Source organism: Alexandromys fortis, unplaced genomic scaffold (assembly GCF_014885135.2).
Source record: "Alexandromys fortis isolate MF-2015 unplaced genomic scaffold, M_Fortis_MF-2015_v1.1 scaffold_160, whole genome shotgun sequence".
NCBI lineage: Eukaryota > Metazoa > Chordata > Mammalia > Rodentia > Cricetidae > Alexandromys > Alexandromys fortis.
Genome location: NW_026068035.1, coordinates 702169 through 720570, shown reverse-complemented (window position 1 = coordinate 720570; position 18402 = coordinate 702169).

Sequence of the window (18402 nt, the reverse complement as noted above, 5' to 3'; positions counted from 1 at the left end):
AAAAGGCATAGGTTGTCAGGCAATAGACTTTTAAAAGACTTCTCCCAACTCTCGGCTATTTGAATCCAAATTTGGCTTCTTTTCAAGGTAAAAATTAGAAGCTAATAGCATGAGGATACTACAGTTTTCTGGAAGGATAAAAGGCTATTGTGAAACTTTATAGAGTACATTAAGGCTAAAATGTCCATGTGCCAAACAGGAAAGATCTGATGATATACATGTATATACTGTCTGTTCATAGTGCTTCTCACATTTTTTCCTACCATCTTTACTCATGCTCATCATATTTTGTCTGAAAGTCAAAGAGGTCAAGTTCTCAGAATTGCCAGAAATGATAAATTGGTTTCATAGTCAGTCGCACTCAAACATTCCATGCCTTCTTCATGTTGTTTTCAATGTTTTGAGCAGATTAAATCCCAACATACATAAAAGGGATTTTTTGGTCATTTTCATAGTGTATATGCACATGGCATATACAAATATATACAAATGGCAGAATGAACTCCAGCTATTCTAAGGACATGCAGCCACTCTGTTGTTGATCTGAAGTTTCTTGTGTATAATTTATATAAACAATAAACAATGCAATAAGCATTTTTTGTAATTATTTAATTTCTTTTCCACATTCCCCCAATCATAGTGTAGACTAAGCATGTACAAAAGCTTTTATTAACTTTTAGTATTTCCTTTAAACAATGACTAATGCAAACTTTTAATCTCATATGCATTTTACACAGGAGGAAAGGATGATAAAACACAATGTAAGCAACTTTACCATTTCCATGTATATACTTACTGATTAGGCTGATTCTTAAGAGCTCTTTATTCAGTCCTTCTAAGTATAACCCCTAAGCCTCCTGAAATCACCCCACCTATAATTACAATAGAAGGGATTGGCTGTAAACCATATACTAAAGCCAACAAATGTGCTGATGGAACTGCAAATGAGGACACACTCCTGATGTTTCCGCACTTGAGAACTGGAGACACAGAATTAGTATTTCAACGTCATCTGTGGCTGTGTAGTACTGTGGAACAATGGTCCTGTGCCCTGTAAAGATTTGTCAGTTTTATTGGTTTTATAAAATGCTGAATGTCCAGTAGCCAGGCAGGAAGTAGAGGTGGGGCAACCAGAATAGGAGAATTCTGGGAAGAGGAAAGTCTCAGTCTGCAGTCATCACCCAGATGCAGAGAAATCAAGATGAGAATGCCTCACTGATAAAAGGTGCCAAGCCATGTAGCTGGCACAGACCAGAATTGTGGGTTAATTTAATTTGAAAGAGTTAGCTAAAAATTATAAGCCTAAGCTATTGGCCAAGGAGTGTTGTAATTAATATTGTTTCTGTGTGATTACTTCAGGTCTGGGCATCTGGAAACAAATGAGTGGTCTCTGTCAAGAGAATAGAGGGTTCATAAGAGTTGTTTCAAATACAACAACAACAAAAAGCTATAGAACATGACTGTTTTAGTGAGACACAGCTTTTGCTAGAATTTACAATAAAAAAGAGTGAAAACCATGTACTCTCAGCTACCATTTGCATGTGCATGTGTATGTCCATATATGTGCCCGTGTACAGGCATCCATGTTATGTGCAATGTCCATGTTAGTGAGCGTGGCTGTGGAGGTTAGAAACCATCCTCAGGCATTATTCCTCAGGTACTGCCTTGTCAGCTCTGTCACCTTGACATGACCTCCGAGTGACTGGAGAAGGGAGCTCTAAGTGTGGCAGCATCCCCATTAGATAGGCCTGTGGGCATGTCTTTCAGAGAGTGTCTGGATCATTAGCTGATGCAGAAAGCCCTCCCCACTGGGGGTGACACCATTCATTCCCTGGTGCAGATGATCCTGAGTCATACAGAAAAGACAACTGAATATGAGCCTGAGAGCCATCCAGGAAGCAGTGTTCCTCCATGTTTCTGACTTCCTACAATAATGGACTGTAACCTGCAAACTGAAATACACCCTTTTCTCCCCTGCGTAGGTTTTCGTAACCGTGTTTTATTATAGACACAGAAATGAAGCAAGAATAGGGATATTTTACTTGGTTTTTGCCTATAATTCCACCAAGATGATCAGGCTAGCTGCCCATGGAGAGCCCAAGGGTCTGCCTCCTATATCATGATTACTGGGATATAGGCAGGTGCCACCTCACACTATGGAGACCAGCTCTTTACTATGACTGGGTCATCTCCCTAGCTCCCAATTGCCACTTTTTAGTAGGATGATGAGATTAAACATAGATGGCCGAAACACGTCCTGAATGTTAAAATGACTCTCACATTTGTATATTATCTCGTTATTACAAGCTGAAGTGAAATTTTGAGAAACATCAGCCCAGAGTACCATTGCCTATAGTCTTTTTGATGTGTTCCAGCTCCTCATTAAACTCTTTGGATCCCTCGAAGTGACTGATTTCAAGCTGTCAGAAAGAAGGGAAGAAGTTCAGCCATTTCTCCTTAATTATATGTGTATCTGCTAGATCATTAAGATGATTCAGTAAGGCTGTTTTGAGCCAACATAATTACATTGATAAGGTACAAAACCAAGGGTAGTATGCGATTAAAAAATCTTGTTAAAATTAATACATTATTAATTATTTAGTCATACCTTAGGTAACCAAATACTTTGATGGGTTTGCTTTAGTTTAATTATAGCAATGACACATGCCACGCCCACATGACTCAAGCCAGAACCCAGGCAGTTAGAAGAAATAGTCTGTTGTATTGGGGCTGGTGGCCACTGCCTCGCTATATCTATGGCTAGCCAGCTTCTTGGGTCAAGGCAGGAAAGAGTGCACGGACGCCTTTTTTTCATGAAGACTTTTCTCTGTGTGAGTGTGGACATGCATGTCTGTGAGAGATTTTCAAGGAGAGAGAAAATGACAAGCATGCCAACAAAGGGGTCTCTACCACTACGCTGGATAAATCAATCCATCAAACACACGCATACACACACACAAATTCTGCCATGAAACTTAATCATTAAAGGTCATGTCGGGGAGTAAGGAACAGATTAAATTAGCATAGTATTAGACATGGAAAATGATTTCTGTCAAAATCATCTTTACTACAATTATAATATGTTAATTATGTATTTCATTAAGGAAGTTGATTATGGCTCAGGGATGGAGTCACACTGGCAACGACACCCGGAAAGAGCCGCAGAGTCCGAAGTCCTGCCCTCCACTCAGTCCTTCCCACACACTTCCTGCCTCTCGCTCCACATTCTCCTCACTCCCCCTGACCCATGCACTGTTTGACATCACCTCAGGCACCCCATATTTCTGTTCTTTCCACTGAGCTCAGTCAGGAGGCTGATGGCTGCTCCCTGAAGGCAGTGACTCTGCTGGCGTGTTTTTGTGGGTGCAGCGTAGCTGGGAGAATTGAGCGTTAGCCAGTCCAAGCCAGCTGGAAGGACCCTCTGCTTTGCTCCTTTTTAATGCTCACAATCCAATATTTGCTCTAGAAGATGCCTTTCCACCCTGTGCGGGTCATTGACCACCTCCTCGACCTTTCCCCTCCCTCCCAACCCAGGGGTCCTCACAGCCGTGATGTCTTCCTCCAACCTTGCAGAAATCCTGGCAGCAACTGACTGATGGAGCCATGCTGTCTCTCACTCGGTGGCCGCCGACGGCCTGCAGAGTTTATGTGGGACATTTACAAGAGGCATGGCCAATCATCCAGACACCGTACTGAGGCTAATGTTAACAGCACATCGTAATCCTGTCCTGGGAAGGAACCACAAAGAAGACAGCCATGAGGAGGGTCAGAGGTGAAGAAGGGCTTCATGAAATCTGTGAGCCAATTATCTTAGTCAATATCCCAGAGCCTTTTCCTTGGGATCGTCCCGTGGCTTCTTTATGACAGCCCAGCATTAATTCATGAGGAAGTGTGTGAGTGTTTAGAATTCCAGAGTTTTATTATGTGCCTCCTGTGGTCCTCCTCCATATATCTGACAGAATCAGGGGGCACAGAGGGATCCATCTGGGTCCCCTCTTCAGGGACGTCTTCAGAAGATATTTACATCCAAGACTCGAGAATGTGGGGGAGCAGGCTGGGAGATTTATGCAGATCTTCCATTGACATGGGTTAGCCCAGAGCTAGCCCAAGCCAGCCGGTGAAGTGGAACAAGGGGAGGTGGCAGCCAGGGGGGCTCACGCCCTCCCATCAGACACAAGTCCAGGTGGTTCTCTGGGATTGGGGGCTGCTGCAGCCAGCCAGATATAATTACCTCATTCTAGTGGCTCCTTAGGAGGGAGGACACACCGACACCCGTGTGCCCTTGTGCGGGTCGACTTTGCCACACGGAATAATCATTGTTGGAATTAAGCGTAATTGTCAAGAAAGACTTGGTCATCACAAGAAAGACTGTCTTATCCAACTGTCCCTTTGCTTCCCAACAGCAATTACTTCACTAATTAATCTCTGTCATTTAACTGTATTACATTTTGAAAAGGGAAAATGGAAGAAAGACCAGTTTCAAACTAATTTACATCACAGTTTAAAATCCTCGAAGAGGGTGAATCAAATGTCAAATTTAGTCCCTTTGCATGCTCTGAAACAGCCTTGTTCTAACAGCCCATCCCCAGCACCAAGAGCAAGGGCTCAAGCTGCTTCTTCCTAAAATCCCTGGGCCGCAGAGGCTCCTCACTCTTCACAGAAATCCCCTGTGCTGTGCCAAGGTGCTCAGAAGTACAATTCATAAGGCCATGAAGAGAGCGAAGGAGATCTATGCTGTCCAAAGACCGTTTATGCTGCCATAATGTCAATTGCCCAGAATGCAGTACGGGCATTTGTTAATGACATCATCATGCGGTCAGTGAATAAATCTGTTCCAGCAATCTCCTTTAATTCTTTCTCACCTCATTTCGTCGTTTCAAATTAACTTGTTTGACCTTGTTTATTGTACACCTCATTATACTTAATTTTCAAAGAAGTGCTTTTAATATACTGAAATTTTCTTCAATTTCTTATTAGTTTTTTAATATTAGTAAGAGCCCATATATTATTTTTTCTTTTCATGGCAACCCTTATTAATAAAACGTTTCTCATAATAGGCCATGCAAAAATTTACGGTATTTCTTTAAAAAAAAAAGATTTATTTCCTTAATAATCAAGGCTACCCTGTCAGCTTGTTTAAATAAAATAAAATAATCCATAATAAGCTTTGAGGAAAATATCCTTCACTGCAAACCATATGGAAGATGAGGAAGGCCGCCTGCAGAGGTCTGTGACGGGACCCAGTACACCCGGCCGTTTCTGTGAGACGCTTGGGCAGGGCTTTCGTTTTCCTACCGCAGAGTGAGGCATTTATTTGTCTCACGTGCGATTTGTCTAAAAGGGGACTTCTTTTCCTTTCCCACAAAAGTACAATTCAGATGTTAACAACAGTTCCAGCGTTCAATATGCAGCTCACTTTCCCCTGCACTAATTCAAACTGTGATTTCAACGGCTCCGTGAAGATGTGGGGAGGAAAAGGAAATGGCGGAAATCTGTGAGGCAGACAGCAGTTTTAAATGTCTGTGTGTGGCATGAGAGCCTCGCTGTGAGGAGGAGACAAGTCTGAGAGGGAGCAGGGATGGTGTGTGTGTGTGTGTGTGTGTGTGTGTGTGTACATGTAGATGTGTATACGTGTGTATATGGCATATGTGTGTGAGTGTGTGTATATGTGTGTCTTTATGTGTGTATTTGTACGTGTGTATATTCGTGTGTATGTGTGTGTGTGTACGTGTAGATATGGTGTGAATGTGCATGTGTCTGCATGTGTGTGTGCATGCACATACGCGCACAGCATGTGAAGGATGATGATGGTGGCAGGTTGGGCATTTTCTTAGTGGCACTCCCCCACATGCTCTAACCAGTGGGACGTCCATCAGTGAGACCAGCCTAAGAACTGCCGGTGTGTGTCTCTGTGACCCGAGGACGTACAAACAGGGCAGGACAGATGCGCTGGGTTTACCTACTAAGTTGACAGTTCATCTCTCCGAGTGATTTAGACATCCATTTCATATGCAGCCCTTTAGGTTCGGGGTTTAGTTTGAAGGGGGCTGATAAAGAGAAAATAGACGTCATTGAAACCCTCCTTATACGTTGTTCTCTAACCCTGCATGATTTTAAAGCTCCGGAAAGGTTTTGCAGATTCATTAAAAAGTCTTTACTGTTTTCTGGGAAGAGACAAAAGCAAAAACAGAGCAGGTGCTTATGTAGGCCCGGTAACTTCTGCTTCCCAGAGGCTCATTACGGTCCACATATATAAGTAGATGGAAAGCGGAAGGAGAAAAAGCCTCTTGGCAATTGACCTGTTAAGTGAATAGATACTAGAGCGCTGTAAATAAAAGGGCTGTGGGATTTTGGTTAACGAGAACTGACTGATCTTAAAAGCAGTGTTCTTCCCTCCCATCCTCCCCTGCGCTGGCTTGTTATCCCTGCAAGCTGGACAATACAGCAGCAGGTCTGTCTCCCCCTCCGCTCCCCAAATCAGAGATCAAAGACTGCATTTGTAAAGCAAATAGTTGGAGAGTTACTGCCGGGTCTGATGAAAACCCACTCCAGGCCTCGTGGGAGATATTACCTTCCTCATTATTGCACTGATTGGCCTTATTTCATCCAAGGATTACTGCACATTCTCCTGACGGCTGATGAAGGCCTTCATGAATATACAAAATAATCCGGCGGCACCCGGCCAGCACTGATTGTTATTGTACAACTCGGAGGAGCCGCATCGAATGAGCTGCAGGAGATGCGACTCTGCCTCCCCGTTTTCCATCTGATTTTACCACAAGGATCCTTATTAGGCTATTTTTCACATGTCTGTAAGAGAAAGAGAAAGAGAGAGAGATTGCATCTAGTTAAAAACGATCGGGGAATTCTGGGTACCAGATGTTTTTTGCTTAATATTGCAAAATGCCTTTTATTAGATTACACCGCACACTTACTAACTACACTTAAACTGCTTTGCAGAGAAATCCAGAGGGAATGGTGCCCTAAATAGCTTTCCTGGGTTTTGCCTTTATTTTTTTCCCTTCCTTTTTTTTGTGCAAAGTCTCTTTTTATATAGACTTCTTCGTGATGTGTGTACGTAGGTGCATGTGTGTGTGCGTGTATATATGTGTTTGTGTTATGTATATGTGTGATAGTATATGTGGGGTGTGGTGTACATGTGCCTGCATCTGTGTGTGCGTGTTGTGTCATTCGTCAGTTGGGAGAGAAAGACAGTGGATATAAAATTATCAAGGGCTGTTACAAACACTGGCTTGGAATAATTTAGCATCACACACTGAAATCCGGTCTCTTTGGCCAAAGAACTTGGCTGAGGTGTTAATGAAACAGTAAGACCGAGAGCAAAGGTGTTTATTTTCAGATTCAGTCAGGCAGAAACAGCTTTGACATAAAGTACTCATGATGGCTGCAGTCTCCTCGGATGCGTTCAGACTCGGATGGGAGCTGCTTGCTCATACAGAGTCTCTCTCTATGCTCACGGTAAAAAGCCTGTAGAATGCACTGCAGAGACCTGCTTCTCCAGGAGGCCAGATTGGAGCAGAGCTGGGAGACCCCCATATCTCACATCGGAAGATGTATTTTACCCCATTATGCTCAACAGGAAGGTGTGCTTGGGTTGGCTTCTACTGTCCTTTAAACCAATCAGATCCCTTGATTTACAGGCCTGCTAATTTAATGTCTGATAAATAGGGCCCGGCATTGTCATTTACAGCTGGGCACACTTGTTTTTACTGAATGTGAACTGCCGGACTTCTCTGCACAATAAATGTCTTCTCCTGCGCTGTGCAATATGTCACAATGAAATAAATGACCTGGACGAGTGGCTCTTGGTCTCTTCCTACACGTTAGCCAACAAATTGTCTTAGGTGGACAGAGAGGACGAGTCTAGCCCACCATGTCAGATAGAGACCAGCAATTCACCCTGCTCTCTCGACAAGGGAGCTGACTTTCATGCAGACACCAGTTGTTAGCAAGGGGAAAGAGGGCCAGCTCTGGTGAGTATGCAGTTGGTACAAACTTATTTCAGGAGGGCTATTTATTCTGTTCCCATGGTTGCATCCTTTGTGATACATTCAACACTGGAGATCCAACTGCACTTAAACACACAGCACTCCACGTACAAGCAGTTTTTCCGTTTCATTCCTGAGAATGAGTATCCATTGATCTTTGGCTTTAGGAGCTAATTCCTGTGCATTCTGGAGCATTCTTGTCCTTTCTTGAGTCTATAAGAAGCCCAAGGAAACTTCAGAGTCCCGGATGATTTCCGGGCTAGTCACAAACACACTTGTTCTTCTGAACAGAAATTCCTGTCAAGCTGATGTTGGGAGGCACCTGTCAGTCAGACATCCCTTGAAGCGTGTGGGTGATGGGCTGAGCTACGCCTTCAATTACGCTGCTCTGGGAACCACCCAGCACGGTAATTCAATGAATCTACATTTCACGACTGAAGTGATAAGGATGAAACGTTTTTAAATAACCAAAAGGTAGATACACCAAAGAAGCCCGGTGAAACATTAAATGAACGTAGTGTAACACATTATCTTTGCTTCCGCACATCCAAAAAGCGCAATGAACTAAGACATTGCATTAGGATGAGAATAAAGCTAAAAATTAAATTGGCTCAGGAAGACTGAGGGTAGTGGTTTATGCACTAAGAACACAGCAAATTTGGTCATTTAATCTCATTCGCTCTACCTCCAGTTTGCACGCGTTAAAGGAACAGCGAGCGCCCAGACAGAAGGGAAGGACAGTCAGCCAAGGTGAGGCCTTTTCCTCTGTATCTGTACCTGAAATTGAGGCCAGAGTCTTATTAATGTTGATTTTTTTCTTGTCCTCCAATTGCTTTCATTTCGCAACATTTAAGTGCAGCAAATGTCAATAAACATAAAATATGAGCAACTTTATAAAAGATGGAAAGCAGACCAATAAAGAAGACACTCAAAAATGCAGTATTGCTCCCTCAGATCAATCAATAGGGACAAGCATTTCACACACTAATGCATTTATCTATGACCATTATAAATTAGCTGCTTGCCAGAAAATACACTTCTTAGCACAAGAGCCATTATTTAAAGTTGTCTATTTAATGCACACTTAGTATATCCCTCACCCGGCGCTCCTCCGTATAATTAGACAACATCCATTCTTAGAAACTGAAGCAGATGCCAGACAGGCAATAGAGAAGCCAGTGTACTTTACAAATCTACATCTTCAAAAGGTACGCGTGATTTCAGATAAAGAGTACGCGAACAACGGAAGAAAAAAAAAAAAAAGATTGCCTTGTGCCAGCTCCGGTTTCCACGCGTGCTCTACCAGAGCGAACTGGCAGAAATGCAAGCTGGAGGATGTGGTTTTGAGGACGATTTGACAGGACCTCACAGAGTGGACACACTGGGGTGGGGTGTCCTAAACCAGCTATCCCAGGTCTCCAGGTCACTAATGTCCCAAGGCAGCATGCTGTGTGCCCAGGCCTCCGTGGCCAGCACTACCTTTGCCGCACTTGGATGGATCACTCACCTCAATCCTCCTGTTTGCAGAGCCTGATCTAAGGATCAGTTCCTCAGTCTCCGCATTGTGTCCCCTCCTGTGAGTTTTCCCATGTTCCCCTCGTTTCCTTCATGTTTTTATCCCTCCTCCTCCAAAGATGGTCCATGGCCCAAGCCATTGTCTGGACACAAATTGACTCCGTAATATTTTACTCATCATAGCATTTTGGAACTGAACCAGAGAGCTATAACCATTTAGAGGCAGCTGGAATATTTTAGCATGGGGTCCCCAAATCAGGGCGGCAGTAGACGTGTGCCTTATAAAGAAGCCAATGTGCTTGGTCCTATAGTCCTCAAAACTTCAGATGCTCAAGGTTACCTTTGAGGAAAGCCTCTTCTTGCTTTCACGTGTTCCCCTTGGCGCTCACGCCATCTGCATCTCCAAGGGAGACCTGTGAGCTACCCAGAGCTGACATGCACACACACGTGTATGGCTGAGTGATATAGTATCATATGCAGTAACAGCTTACTTGAAAGCTGAGATTTGACAAAAAGATCAGTTTTCTTTTTCACTTTTGTTTTTCAATATTCATACAAAATAAATGCACAGTTGCCTAAGAACTCCCCAATCTTTGTTGTAGATCAGAAGGCTGGGGAGCTAGAAAGGGGAGCTCCTGGTATCATTGAGTCTAGGAAGAAGGTGAAGGCAGCCTCCACGGAAATCACCTGATGAGAAACAGAATGGCCGTGCCAGTGTGCTAATGGGGGCCTTGTAGCACTATCCACTCAGTTTCCCATCGTTCCTCCTGCTGGGGTTTGAGTCTGAAATATGCCCCCACTTGGTCTCCAACTGCATGGTTGGAACCTCTGGGATATGAGGGCTGGCGATGGGAACAAGAGCTAGCTGATGGAAACCAATTCAAAGAAAGGGCTTTGGGGGGGGGGGGTTCACCTCTGTTTCTTGCTTTGACCTGTCTTCTTTAACTTCAGGTCCTCACTGTGTGAAAATGTTACCACCTTGCCATCCAACCACCACAGCGTCCCCGATTAGACTCTTCTGAAGCAGTGACCCAAAAAAAACTGTCCTTCTCTAAGTTATTCTGTGGTCTGTCACTGACCATTTTCATGTAAACTGACTTAATCAATTATACATGATTTATTATGTCTATATAATTCATTTACCCAACTCTGTTTCTCTAGAGAACCCTTACTAAAACAGCGCATGAATCTGCCTGGCTGTTGCAGGTGTGCTAGGCTGATGGGAGAGAGAGAGCCTACGCTATCTGTAGTTCATAATCGTGCATAAAAACACAGTGGTGCAGCAGAGACTTGTTTCCAGTCACTGGTTTTCTTTTGAAATACAGGGAATGCTCCTCTTATCCCTGTAACCACCAAGTAACAAACTCGAGAAAACCTGGGCCATTGTCCCTGGGACAGAGTGCAATGCCTCATGGAGGCAGAACTGCGGTTGCATTGTGGAAGTGGACGGTTTGAGCCAATACTAAAATTCTATTACTTTCCTATGCTGGTGGGGTTTCCCAAACCCTCTGTGACCCCTAAGATGCAGAGACAAACGCCTTGTCCAGGACTAAGCACATGTCGCTTGTCGCGCGCACCTCTGACTCGTCCCAGCTGGGTGACCCTTGAACAAGTATTTAACCTCTTAGTGTCACATGAATTCCCCATCTCAACCCTATCAGTCACGCAGAGTTACTGCATGTGAATGCTTGACTGTTTTCCTTGTGATTGTTTTACATCACATCAAAGTCAGCACAAAAGAAGATACTGGAAGGAAGTCCACGCCTGAGCTTTTCCTGGCTCCTGGTGAAACAGGAGCACCTGCTGGAGTTAGGCCCCTGGCCTCCTCCTGAGGAGCATGCTGATCACCTGACACATCCCTTTAGAAAGCTTGAGGCCACTGCTTCTCAGCCCAGCAGGGACACACAGGTCCAGAGAGTGGGAGGAACCCCTGCCCAGAATCATGAGCCAATACGGTTCTGCCCAGTGATACCAGAACCCCAAGAGGAGCCAGATCTGAGGACCTGGACCTGTAGCTTCAGGCAAAGGGTTTGGGAAGGCTACTCTAGAGTTCTCATACACTCTGATCTTCTCTTGTCCTCAGTCTTCTCCACTAAAAAATACCTCCAGGATTGAAATGTTTTTCTCTGACTAGAACAATGCCTAGCCTGTAATAATTTTCAATCAATAGATGCTAAAAAATAACAAGGGAAAAGAACATGGGTACCATGCCCAAAATGATCCAGGATCCTTATGAGGGATCAAGGAACAGTAGGAATCTTGTCTGTGCAGCCCTGCCCCCAGTCAGACCTCTCAGTGTATGTGAATTCACTAGATTTACGTAACTGTTCACCTGTCTCCCTGTGCAAGCATTTGGTCTTTGCTAATCACTTGCGATGCAGTTAGCAAAATTCAGTGTTTCAGGTGAACTTCACAAAGTGAGGGGAAGTTTTGAACACATTCTTTAAGTAATTATCGCAATAAAACCTGCAGAAGGCATCCTTTTTTCTTTGTTTGTTTGTTTCCTTCTTTCTTGCTTGCTTGTTTTCTTTTAAGACAGGGTCTCCAGCATCTTACTGTGGAGCTGAGGTTGACCTTGTTTTCTTTTAAGACAGGGTCTCCAGCATCTTACTGTGGAGCTGAGGTTGACCTTGAACTCCTGCTGTCCTGCCTCAGCCTCCCTTCCCTACTGTCAGGATTAAGGGGCATGAGTCACTGTGCTAGGCTGTGTTCTTTCAATTTTATAGTCGTGAAAGCTGAACCAAACAAAGTGAACCACTCACTTACGGTACTTGATACGGTCAAGGGCAGAGAGCAAACTGACTTATCCAGGTTCCTTCTGCTGCTGTGCCATTGACTAGAGAACAAAGAAGCAGCTCAGCATCCCTCCTTTTATAGGCGCTAGAATCATGTCAGACTTTTCAGCTGATCGAGAAGCCAGGAAAATACGTGAAATACAGGATGGAGAAATTCAAATTTTCTCCAAATCCTGCTCTGACAACAGCTCCATGGGTAAATATGATGTGCTTAATGGAATTTAAAATGTGTTTCTCAAATTTCAATACCAAGTCCAGGGGAGTTGAGATTATGTATGAACATAAATATGTGTAGCCTCTTTACTCTCCGTATTTCCAAGTATGATTTTCATTGTTTGTTATGTATTGAACTTTTGAATACCCAAGTGGTTTGTAAAAGCTTTTATTAAAAATCCCAACTTTTGGATGGATAGTCAAATTGGATCTGAACCTTGAAACAGCTGAGCCACACAATGAGTTATTTCTCAAACAATCTCACTGAATATATAGGAGTTCTGTTTTGTAGAAGGCAAGTTCACCAAAATCCTCCAAAACTGGCCTTTTTAATTGTCTTGACATTGCGCTACCAAAGGAAATGATTGGCATGGTGGGGGTCAGAGGGGAAAGGAACAAGAATCTGCTCCTAATTCCTTTCGGGAATGTTCTCTGCATGGAGAGCCAATGCATGGCCGAGGGAGAGTGGAAGAAAACGAGGTACACAAAAAGCCAAGAAAGGGGGTCAGCCATGGCCTGTGGCTGAAAAAACAGAGCTTAAGAAACAGCGAAGACAGGACAAATTCTATTCGCTTCCCAGATTGCAGGGGACACGTTCTAGGAAACCAAAGCAAAGAGAGGATGGAAGAACAGAAGAGATGGGAAGGACGGAAATAAATAAATTAGGAAGAGATTTGGAGAAGGAAAGAAAGAAAAAACAGTAGAATGGCCCAGAGGGAGGGAGGACTGTCTGGGGGATACCAGAGCTGCCTGTACTTTCCATGTGGATAAAAAGATAAGGCTCATTGCACTGAGCATGAAAGCATTTAATGAAGTTAGTCTAGAAACTCCAGCACCCTTGGTTTGGGCTAAATTCCAGAGAAGTTTTTAATCTGAGACTCTTTGCTTCCCTATGGAGAAATGAGTCAAGATGTTAAACCCTCGTGGTTCTCTGGACATGGCTCAGAGACGTGGCCATAAAGCAATTGTCTCAGGATTGAAACATCCTCTCCAGGTGGGAGGGGAGAGGCTCATGCACTCAAGAAGTAAACAAATTTCACATTCTCGGGAAAGATAAAACTAGCAAGATTCAGGAGCATCCCTCTGGAAGGTTATGGAAGCAGACTGCTAAACTGCTCAGAAGGGAAGTTTTGACTGGTTGTACCACAGAGAGGAGGGTCCTATGCCTGGTGAATTGCCTGAAAGTCAAGCAGAGAGGCTCAGGGCTGCAGCTTTCCTGACTCAGAACCTGGGTTGGGGGCAGCTTTATTGAGATGCGGTTGCTTTTGAATTATTACTGACCCTGTAAGCAAAGCCCTAACCACGCTTCTCTAGTAACCCCAATAAAAACCCGTTGGTCCACCAAGCTGGACTTCAGTACAGTCATGGCTGCTTCCATGTCAAGGGTTCCCTGTCTGAGCTGAATAGACATGTGTGTATCCTGTCTCCACAGGAAAAGTCTCAAAAACAGAACAAAACAACGCAAACAACAAACAAACCCAACAGAGGTTTCTCGCAGATTGCCTGACCCTCCTCAGACTGGAGCCCTGCTCATCGTCCAGGTGTGTGAGATCCCGCCCCTTCCCTGCACACTCACACAGCTGCTCATCACTGGTGGATCCTACTTCATTTGTTTCCATTCTACCCTTGTTTTCCTGCTCAGTTACATGGTATCATTTATAAGGTTAGAAATGAGTTTGTCTCATTTGTTTCCTTTCCAACGCGCCCACTACAACATCTGGCGCAAATCAGCCCTCTCTCCAACATCAGCAACAGTGACATTGAGATTTAATCACAGTTCTAAGTGACACACGTCTAGAAGAATCCTTTTTTTGTCTCTGTGTTAATTACTGTCACCATTATTAGTGGTGCACATAATTGAAAGAAGGATGAAGCGTGTCTCCCTTTTTCCTTTCCTATGCCCTTCTCAGAAGGCACTCAATCTTTGTTAGGAAAACGAAGAAAAAAAGGAAAGGAAAAAAATTATGAGAATGTTTCAGAAGACAAAGGGAAGGAAAGGACATCTGAGAGGAAGGAAAGAAGGAGCAAGGCTTTTCAGGTTTATAGTCATTAGACGGACATCAAAGCAAATCAAATATATAAAATATGTTAAGTTGCAATATGCACCAAAAGCAAATGGAAAAATGTAAGTGCTCATACAAAAGTCCCCAAACTGAAATTCTATACCCACCTAAAATACCATATACACATAAGGACATTCACCCAGGCAAAGGCTTCCAAGATGTCAGCACGGACCAACTTGTTGAAAGAATTCCTACGGGACAAATGCCAACAGAATGAAGATGAAAGAAATCAGTAAAGAGCTGTGCGCACAGAAAGTGGGCTGGCCAGCCTCTAGGCAAATAGATAAGTGTTGACTACAGGAAATAAGAGTGTCAAAACTAGGTTGGGTAGTGGTGGTGCACACCTTTAATCCCAGCACTCAGGAGGCAGAAGCAGGCAGATATCTATGAGTTCAAGGTCAAACTGGTCTACAGAGCAATTCCAGAATAACCAGGGCTACACAGAGAAACCCTATCTCCAAAAACAAAACAGAACAAAAAAAGAAAAAAGAGTATCAAAACTAACCCCAAATCCATACAGCCCAATGGACAGGGTTGGAGTTGGCATTTGGAATGAAAGCCGTGGACTTTCACATCATATTTTACACTACAGTACCGAATATATTTTATGTCCGTATCCACTGCTAAAACCAAAATATCCATGACAGAATTAGAACTATAAAAACAATTAGTTTTATATTCCCTTTAATAAAAGGGTCTAGTCAATTTTAGTGTCTGATAGTTTTATTTGAATATTTTATATGATAAAATTTATAAAATTAGAAAATAAGAATGCTAAAACTGGCAAGGTGGCACCCAAGAGTCAACTGGAACACTGGCATCTGGAAGGCAGAAAGATTAGTGACAAGGAAGCAGTTAAGAGTTGAGGTTTTCAGAGAGTCCTGGTTTCGTTCAGGGGGTGGTTAGAGACGTAATTAACATTAAACTCTGATAACTCAATTTCAGTTCCAATGTTTTACTGCTTAAAATAGATCTGGCAAACATGACAAAGTTTTAGCATTTGTTAATGCTTATTATACTGCATGAGTGTTTATTAAAATGCTTGTATACTTTTCTCTATTTTCAATTTCATATAATTAAAAAAAATCTTTTGCACATGAACTAAAAGGCAAATTAAGTCTTCTAGACAATTATTTCACACCTTCCTCATCCCGCAAACTTTCAGCACCTCCTCCCCATTCTCTCCACGTCGGAGCTGCTGACCTTGTTTCTTATTCCACTGAGAGCACCAAGGCCATCGGAGAACTGCACAGACAAGCAGTCAGCCAGCAGCACGCAGCCAGACCACGTGGACACACATTCCACACCTTATCTAAGCCGTGTGCTCTGCTATTGGGCTGATTCAGGCCTCCCCCTCAGCCCTGGACAAAACTCCAGCACCTGTCCACTCTTCTTCTACGTCATTTCCCAGACCTGCAAACACACCATTGCTTCACCCACCGAAACCAAAGATGTGAACGGTGCTCTCTTACCACTCATCCAGCCTGCTGTTGCTCTACTACCTTTACAACAAAACTCATTCAAACAATTGTCTACTCTTGCTTGCCCTGACAACCTTCCCATTGTTAAAACTTGGGAGTCTGCTCTCTGTCTACTGTATTAGTTAGGCTTTCTGTTGCTGTGAAGAGACAACACGGCCACAGCAACACTTATAAATTTGACACGGGTGGGTCCTTTACCATTTCAGAAGTCCAGTCCACTATCAACATGACGGGGAGCATAGCAGTGTGAAAGCCACACCTCCTAATAGTGCTACTCCCTATGAGATTATGGGGGGCAATTACATTCAAACTCCACACCCACCCTCTCATGACTGAAAGCAGTGCCTTTAAACCAAGCGCCCATTTGAATCTCTGTCCCACAGCCATCTCCTGACCTTGAGACTAAGGGTGGATGTGATTTTCACTCTCAGATGCTGTATGGGGTTTCAAGGCAGCTTTAACTAGGGACCACAAACTGACCAGCTAAACAGTAAAGCAAACATGACCTGATAGTGAGGATACAGGCAGCTCTCGGCAGGGCTCTATTGAAAGGTTCTTTTGTGCCTCTCCCTGGCTCCTGGGGTCACCAGCGGTCCTTGTGTCTACAGATGCCCCCAGTCTGTCTTTTCGTGAGTCAGCATGTGACCTCCCCTCTCCTCCCTCTGTGTATAAGAATGAATATTAGTGTGAGCTCTCATTGAGCATGATCTCAAACTAACTAGCTCCATCTTCAGACATCTTCCTGGGAGACAAAACAGAGCACACATACACTAGACATTTGGAACTTGTCATGCCCAGATAGAAATCTGTCTCTCCTAATTCAAGCGCACCCTGATAGTAGGACCTCTGCTCAGCTGATCTCAAGAACATTTGCCACCTACTGGTGACAGAAGTCTAAGGGTTGTTGTAGAGATAGGTTTTCCCTTTCCCACAACCTGTCCTCAACCCCAGTTTCTCTCTCTCTCTCTCTCTCTCTCTCTCTCTCTCTCTCTCTCTCTCTCTCTCTCTCGTATATGTGTGTATGCAATGTACATGTGCAGATGTGTGTGTGTCGTGTGTGTATGTTTGTGTGTGCATTTGAGCATTTGAGCATCAATGTAGAGATCAGAAGACAACATTCAGGACTGGGATGTAATAGTACTTTATAGTTTGTTCTCGTCAGGACCACCAGCCCGCAAATGACAGGGAGACTTATTCATTATTAAAGTTTGGCCTTGGCTGAGGTTTTTCCCCCACTAGCTCTTATAAATTAATTAACCCATATATTTTAATCTATGTTCTACTACGTGGCTTAGTTACTTCTTAGTACAACACTTCCAACTTCCTCTGAGTCTGTTGGTGAAATCTTGCACCTAGATTCCACCTCCCAGTTTCTCTCTCTGCCGGGAAGTCCTTCCTATACTTCTTGCCTAGCTATTGGCCTTTCAGTCTTTTATTGTACCAACCACAGCAATACATCTTCACACAGTGTATGAATACTTCATAACACTGGGGTCCTTCCTTCCACCTTGTGGAGGCATAGTCTTCCTTATTGTTTTTACCATGCTCATACTACACTCATACTCGTGATTGGCTGGCCTGTGAGCTTCCCATCTTTGCTAGGATCACATATGGGTGCCTCTGCACCCAGTGTTTTTAAATGAGTGCTAGTAATTGAACTCAGATGACAAGGCTTGCGGGGCAAATACTTTTACTCACTAGCCATCTTGAAGGCCCTTTCCATATTCCAACAGAACCTCTATACTACATATTTATTAAATTATGTAGGTTATAGATGAATGCTTGCAATTTTACTCTTTCGTTGGAACCACAAGCTCACAAATAACATTGCAGAGACTTATTAATTACAAAAGTTCAGCCTTATTTTGGGCTTGTACCACTAGCTCTTATAACTTAACCCATTTATATTAATCTATGTTGCCTCATGGCTTTTTATCTTATTTTATTCTGTATGTCTTCCTCCCTCAGTGTCTCCACCTTTCTTCTCCCTAGAGTCCTCTCTGTCCATGGAAATTCCACCTAATCTCTTCCTGCCTAGCTGTTGGCCATTAGGTTCTTTATAAAACCAATCAGAAGGTGCCTTGGCTATAAAGCATCTTCAAAATGTAAACTAATATTCTGTAGCTTTTTCTCTTTTTTGTATAAATAAAAAGGAAAGGTTTTAGCTCTAACACAGTAAAACTATATATAATAAGAACAATTAACAGGTAAGAATTGCATTCACAATATCCAGTCCATTTGTATTTGGCAATTTTGGAGGAAAATCTCTATCCTATCTTGATGAATGAAAAGTTTTATATTTAAAATAAACCATTGTCTATCATAA